The following is an 8,015-nucleotide window of genomic DNA, read 5'->3' as shown; positions in this document are numbered from 1 at the left end:
TTCTTAAGCCCATTCGTAACACATTTACTAAGATCAAAGTTAAAAATTCTTAGGGCTACGAACGTTTCAAGAATAAGGGCCCTGGTTTTCTGGTATCCTGATATCCTGGTACCATTGTATGTATCTTTGTACTCTGGTATCCTGGTAACCTGGTATCATGGTATCTTGGTATCCGACATCCCGCTACACTGGGATCTAGGTATCCTGGTATCCTGGTATCGATTTACTCCTGTAGGAGCTGATTCCACAATACACACCTTTTACTCCATTATGTGTATTTTTTTGCCCTCCCGGGATCTATACCGTATATTACCACATCGATACCGTGTATTTACGTGGCTTGGCTTAGTGAGTGGCAGTACATGTCCCTTTGTCCTTACTTCACGTGTCACTATGCTCTGGCATTGCGTGTCATTTTGCACTGACAGTATGTGTCACTGTCCTGACACTTTGATGCCTTGACTTGACATTCCCTGCCACATGTCCTGATAATACGTGTCCAGGTTTACATCATGCCATTGTGTCAGGAGTTCATTGTTCAAGCTATCAGTCACTGGTTTGTTTAGTGCGGGTCACTTGTGACAGATCAAGCTGCCATACGGTCAGCCTCGGCGTAAAACGATATTCCCTCACTTACTCATTCTTCCGAATAGACCGGTCTCTATCAGTCACTCCACATCCGTGAAGGTTATACAGAAACTAACATGACTTGTGTCTTGTAATGGACATATACAAGCTTCTCATGGAGCAACGAGACACGCACTGTGTAGTGTTCACGTTGTACAAACCAAATACCGAAAGTAAGGCAGCTTATGACCCTTGGTGATGGTTGACTGAAATAACATACCTGGTGCTACATACAGTGACCGTATCATTGATCTACCGTGTATTTCAAACGGCTACCTTCCACCTGTATGCAGTGACGTAAAGAGCAGCCAAGTGACTGACATCATGAACATTGATCATGAACAGGTGGCACGGCTGGGATAGGAGGACAATACAGATTCAGCCATGTTCTCTTAGAAAAGCAAACGTAAGGAAATCGCCGTTACATTTTCTGTTGTTGTGGATCTGTTACATCCTCCATTGTAGTGGATCTGTCATACCGTCATTTGTGTGGACCTGTCCCATCATCCATTATTATGGACCTGTTAAATCCTGCATTGATGTAAAACTGTTACATCCTACATTGTAGCTGCTCTGTCATATCGCCAGTTGTTGTGAATCTGTCAGACCCTCCATTCTTGTAAATCTGTCAAATCTTGCATTGTTGTAGATCTGTCACATCCTTCATTGTTGTAGATCTGTTACATCCTGCATTGTTGTAGATCTGTTACATCCTCCATTGTTCTAGATCTGTTACATCCTGCATTGCCGTAGATCTGTTACATCCTACATTGTCGTAGATCTGTTACATCCTGCATTGTTGTAGATCTGTTACATCCTACATTGCTCTAGATCTGTTACATCATACATTGTCGTAGATCTGTTACATCCTGCATTGTTGTAGATCTGTTACATCCTGCATTGTTGTAGATTTGTTACATCCTACATTGTTGTAGATCTGTTAGATCCTTCATTGTCGTAGATCTGTTACGTCCTGCATTGTTGTAGATCTGTTACATCCTACATTGTCGTAGATCTGTTACATCCTGCATTGTCGTAGATCTGTTACATCCTGCATTGTTGTAGATTTGTTACATCCTACATTGTTGTAGATTTGCTACATCCTACATTGTCGTAGATCTGTCACATCCTTCATTGTCGTAGATCTGTCACATCCTTCACTGTTGTAGATCTGTTACATCCTACATTGTCGTAGATCTGTCACATCCTTCATTGTTGTAGATCTGTTACATCCTGCATTGTCGTAGATCTGTTACATCCTGCATTGTTGTAGATTTGTTACATCCTACATTGTCGTAGATCTGTCAGATCCTTCATTGTCGTAGATCTGTCACATCCTTCACTGTTGTAGATCTGTTATATCCTACATTGTTGTAGATCTGTTACATCCTACATTGTTGTAGATTTGTTACATCCTACATTGTTGTAGATCTGTTACATCTTTCACTGTTGTAGATCTGTTACATCCTTCATTGTTGTAGATCTGTTACATCCTACATTGTTGTAGATCTGTTACATCCTACATTGTTGTAGATCTGTTACATCCTACATTGTTGTAGATCTGTTACATCCTACATTGTTGTAGATCTGTTACATCCTACATTGTTGTAGATCTGTTACATCCTACATTGTTGTAGATCTGTTACATCCTACATTGTCGTAGATCTGTTAAATCCTACATTGTTGTAGATCTGTTACATCCTACATTGTCGTAGATCTGTCAGATCCCCCATCGCTGTGATTCTATGACATCCTTCATTGTTGTAGATCTGTTACATCCTACATTGTCGTAGATCTGTTACATCCTACATTGTTGTAGATCTGTTGCATCCTACATTGTCGTAGATCTGTTACATCCTACATTGTTGTAGATCTGTTACATCCTACATTGTTGTAGATTTGTTACATCCTACATTGTCGTAGATCTGTTACATCCTACATTGTTGTAGATCTGTTACATCCTACATTGTTGTAGATCTGTTACATTCTACATTGTTGTAGATCTGTTACATCCTACATTGTCGTAGATCTGTTACATCCTACATTGTTGTAGATCTGTTACATCCTACAATGTTGTAGATTTGTTACATCCTACATTGTTGTAGATCTGTCACATCCTACATTGTCGTAGATCTGTCAGATCCCCCATCGGTGTGATTCTATGACATCCTACATTGTCGTAGATCTGTTACATCCTACATTGTCGTCGATCTGTTACATCCTACATTGTTGTAGATCTGTTACATCCTACATTGTTGTAGATTTGTTACATCCTACATTGTCGTAGATCTGTTACATCCTACATTGTTGTAGATCTGTTACATCCTACATTGTTGTAGATCTGTTACATTCTACATTGTTGTAGATCTGTTACATCCTACATTGTCGTAGATCTGTTACATCCTACATTGTTGTAGATCTGTTACATCCTACAATGTTGTAGATTTGTTACATCCTACATTGTTGTAGATCTGTCACATCCTACATTGTCGTAGATCTGTCAGATCCCCCATCGGTGTGATTCTATGACATCCTACATTGTCGTAGATCTGTTACATCCTACATTGTCGTCGATCTGTTACATCCTACATTGTTGTAGATCTGTTACATCCTACATTGTTGTAGATTTGTTACATCCTACATTGTCGTAGATCTGTTACATCCTACATTGTTGTAGATCTGTTACATCCTACATTGTTGTAGATCTGTTACATCCTACATTGTCGTAGATTTGTTACATCCTACATTGTCGTAGATCTGTTACATCCTACATTGTTGTAGATCTGTTACATCCTACATTGTTGTAGATCTGTTACATCCTACATTGTTGTAGATCTGTTACATCCTACATTGTTGTAGATCTGTTACATCCTACATTGTTGTAGATCTGTTACATCCTACATTGTCGTAGATCTGTTAAATCCTACATTGTTGTAGATCTGTTACATCCTACATTGTTGTAGATCTGTTACATCCTACATTGTTGTAGATCTGTTACATCCTACATTGTTGTAGATTTGTTACATCCTACATTGTTGTAGATCTGTTACATCCTACATTGTCGTAGATCTGTCAGATCCCCCATCGCTGTGATTCTATGACATCCTACATTGTCGTAGATCTGTTACATCCTTCATTGTTGTAGATCTGTTACATCCTTCACTGTTGTAGATCTGTTACATCCTACATTGTTGTAGATTTGTTACATCCTACATTGTTGTAGATTTGTTACATCCTACATTGTCGTAGATCTGGCACATCTTCCGTTGTTGTGGATCTCTAGCATTCTTCTTTTTTAATGAGGATGTTTTTTGTTCTTTTTTGTTTGGTTGTTTGAGTATGCTGAGCTTCCCAAGACCAAACGACGATCTCAGTGCGAGTGTGCGTAAGTGAATGCGACAGAGAGGCAAAAACCTGTCGCAGTGAGGTCGCAAGCTCGATGTAACGTTGGTGTTAGTGTGGATAGGAACTCGCATCTTGAAATAAGGCTATGGAATTGTACCTGCTATGGTTAAGTTGAGGAACTATGCTTAGAGTTGCCTGCCCTTGCTTGATGTTATGTTCCGTTGTAAGACTATGGGATTTATTCCAGAGTTTTCTATAAGGCCACAGTGTGGTCGCAGTGTGATATAATGGTCTTATTGAGTCTGGAACTGTGTGATAGGTATATAAGCGGTGGATGGTGTGGTGTACGGGGGATTGCTACATTGGATTTACGTTCGTCTGTCTACTGACATCGACGTCGCAAGACCTCGTCTACATTCAACTTTCAGCCACTGTCAACAATCGTGAGTCAATACATGGTTTTGTTAAGAGGAATGCCAAGAATTTAGTGAGTTTATATTTTAGATGTGTGACCCAGTTTTTTAGATTTGTATTCCAGTTGTATTGTATGAGGAATCTGTACTGTCATTCATTGTGCATAACGCTTTGGAAGTCCTTTACCTTCAAGAATGGTCTGTTGGCAGTAAAACCGTACCCATGAATTTCACTTTAATCCAAAAAATCAATCGAAAAAAGTGAAATTAAGAATGCGAATCTTCATAATTTTACCTTGCTAACTCAACATTTAAATCGCAGAATTGTATTTAGCTGAGGATGAAAATTGTTTAACAAAAGATGATACAATCAGCTCGCTATTACTGCTTTGTATTACAAGGGATATGCACATAAATGAAACACCGAGCTAGAACAAGTCAGTTTGGTCCAAACACTCATCACGTACCGCGCGTGTATTTATGTTACTATTCCAGCTACTGCGCTTACTCCCCTGTAATACAGACCAATAACAGATATTTGAATCTATGATTTTGTCTATGATGGTGGCCGACTTCCAGGCCTCGTCTACGTCTGTCATTGCCATCGTCCACAAAATATTGTCGCTTATTCTCCCATGAAACCCATAATGTTTTTTTTCAGAGAAATTCAAATCGGTGAATCATCCTTCAACAAAAAATTCCCTTAGGTGGTAACTCACACCTCCACTCGCGGTGGACACCATTTCACGTTGAACACAAAACCACGGTAAACCACAGTAAAAGCAGTCAGCAGGGTAAGAAAAAACACCAATTGCTTCTTGGTAGGGTCTACAAAATACCTTTCTCGTAAATAGTGTCTACAGGGGAGTAGCTGCCATTACAATACCTGGGCTGATTGCTGCTAAAAACCTTGGGCAAGCTCATACTACTATCTAAATATAAAGCTTTGCAACCTAAAGAGTTTCCACGAATCAAATTGGCTTGCTATGCGTCTGGTCTACCCTCGACTGTTCAGGCTAATAACGTAAAAAACAACGGTCAGATTGACCGACGTCCAGACGCTCTCAGACATGCAGCCAGAATGGAGACAACACGCATGCGCTTATCTCACGTAGATACTAATGATGTCAGAGACGAAGTAGACTTACAATACATCATTATTCCATGTAAACATTTGGAAATAACACAAAAAGGATACAATGTTGCAATTGTTTGTAGTGTAACTACAGAGAGTGAGTGAGATGAGTTTTACGCCGCACTCAGCAATATTCCAGCTGTATGGCGGCCGTCTGTAAATAATCCAATCTGGACCAGACAGTTCAGTGATCAACAACATGAGCATCGATCTGCGCAGTTAATGCAAACTTCAATTACACAAAATATACAGTATATATATGTACTACTATTGAACGAACAGTGAAGCATATTGAGAAAATTCCATTGTTTTCTATGGAACTATTTAGTCTCGCGTAATATAATGCCTGTTTAAGACAGCGGTAATGCAATGAAATTCTTGGAAATGAAGCCACATCACACGCGTTGGTATATGGGGATTCCCCACGTCACAGATTTTCTCACAGAGAAACTACTGTTTTCATTTTTGCGTTTTTAGATCGAAAACTAATATGTGCAATAAAAGCAACACCCAACACCATCTCTCCCATATTATGTTAATTACGTGATTTCCGAGCCTTGGCGATAACCCGGTGCGAGAGAATTACCTAATTAATATAAGATGATCTGGAAAGATGATCTGTCATTCCCCGTCTTTCGCTTTTGTCCAAATCCACACACCAATGTCGTCTTTCTCCGACGTTACTTACACACAAAACAAGCCATGGCGCCAACTAACGTGGTGTCTCAGTAGCAGCAGTACACGTGATGGTGATGCTGGTACTCTGTTGATAATGGTGCAACATTGGTCAAAATACATCTTCACAGTCAAGAGAGTATGGAAGCATAAGAAATAGTTTACATGGTGAATAGAACCATCCATGTACCTCGCCACACCCTTCTCGTGCTTTCTGTAATTGCTTATAATTTGTGACACTTCGTATTCGGTTACAATATGAATTTTTGTATTGGTTACTGTCAACAACACATAACGAAAATATAGTGTGTGTGTGTGCGTGCGTACGTGCGTGCGTGTGGTCTTTGTGGACGTTTGACGTCGGAGAGGAAAATCGGGACATATATGTCCTTCCTCTACATCCCTCACTTTGAAGTCCAATACAATTGTAAATATGCCACGCATATATAAATACTTCACAGTTTTAAATTCTGCGGAAAATTCCCTGTTTCTTGATACTACCCACTATTATCTCAGACCAAGCAAAAGTGCTTAAAATTGCCTTTCAAAATAAGCTTCAGAGTAAATATCGTCAATTTCAAACTGCACAAAATTGAGCTTCACAGCGTTATTTGCAGTACTATATGTTTTGAAATGTGAAAATCGGCTAATTACTGGGAGTAATGAATTTCAAAAATAACTTATTAATGATCACTGATATCAAGTTTTCATGTAAACAGTAATGATAATTCTGAAACGTCGCCGACGAACCCAGAATCGGTTGGGATGTTTTCGAAAATACACTTACACGAACGCCGAAGTGCGCTTTCCGCCATATTGGTTAGTGTTTACAAAATCACGTCTCGAGAAGGCCGGTATTGAGACGCCTATAACATCACGTACATTTCATAGTCAGATGCCACAAATGCATCATTGAATTCCCCACACATCTTAGAATCAAATCACAAATGGTCTTTGTCACCAATACCAATTGTCTAGACAAAACGAAACGAAAGATAATTGGTATGAAAACGAACGCTATGCTCGAAAGACAACGCTTTTTTGAAATGTAAACAAAGAAAAAATCCAATTTTACACTGCGTAGCATTTTCGGTAATATTCCAACATCCAGCCGTCTAATCATAGCTTACAAAGGCTCAATACGCTTAGTATATTCAGGGGATTGTAGCAAAAGATAGCAAATTAAAAATAGATACAATGAAATAATTTGGTAATTCGTAAGAAACTGTCAAACTTTTAGTGCAGCGTGACGCCATGACTGACACAAAATCACGCAGACTTTAGGAAACGCTTTATGAGTATAGTTTTACGCCGGCCTTATTAATATCCCAACAGTATTACGGCCTTCAACATCGGTAATAGGCATCACACTTCGTATCCATGGAAATCCAAACCAGGTACTCGGCGTGATTTAACAACAAGGATACCCTGACCCGCCCTGTGCTGCTCTCTGCACAGGTGCTACCGTAACCCTGGCACTAAGCAGCACTGAAACACAAGGCACAGACAACACCTGGACACTTCGGTACCTTGACCACAACATCGTGACGTCATCAGTAGTGTGACGTCACTGTGCATTTGGCACCGCGCCAGCTGGCGAACCTCGGCTCAGTCTGAGGTCACAGAGTGCAGCGAGATGTAAACAAACATTTTGTTGTTGTCTGTTTCACGATTAATGAGGAAATTATGACACATAATTAAAACAGAACTACATCACGAGATGCAGGGTTCATATACCAACGACATATCATCAACATTTACAGTCAACAATGTCCTTACCTGATTCTGTAAAGTTCCATAAACAACAAAATGTCTGAAAA

This window comes from Haliotis asinina, unplaced genomic scaffold (assembly GCF_037392515.1).
Source record: "Haliotis asinina isolate JCU_RB_2024 unplaced genomic scaffold, JCU_Hal_asi_v2 scaffold_18, whole genome shotgun sequence".
NCBI lineage: Eukaryota > Metazoa > Mollusca > Gastropoda > Lepetellida > Haliotidae > Haliotis > Haliotis asinina.
Note: the sequence above shows the minus strand (reverse complement) of the source record.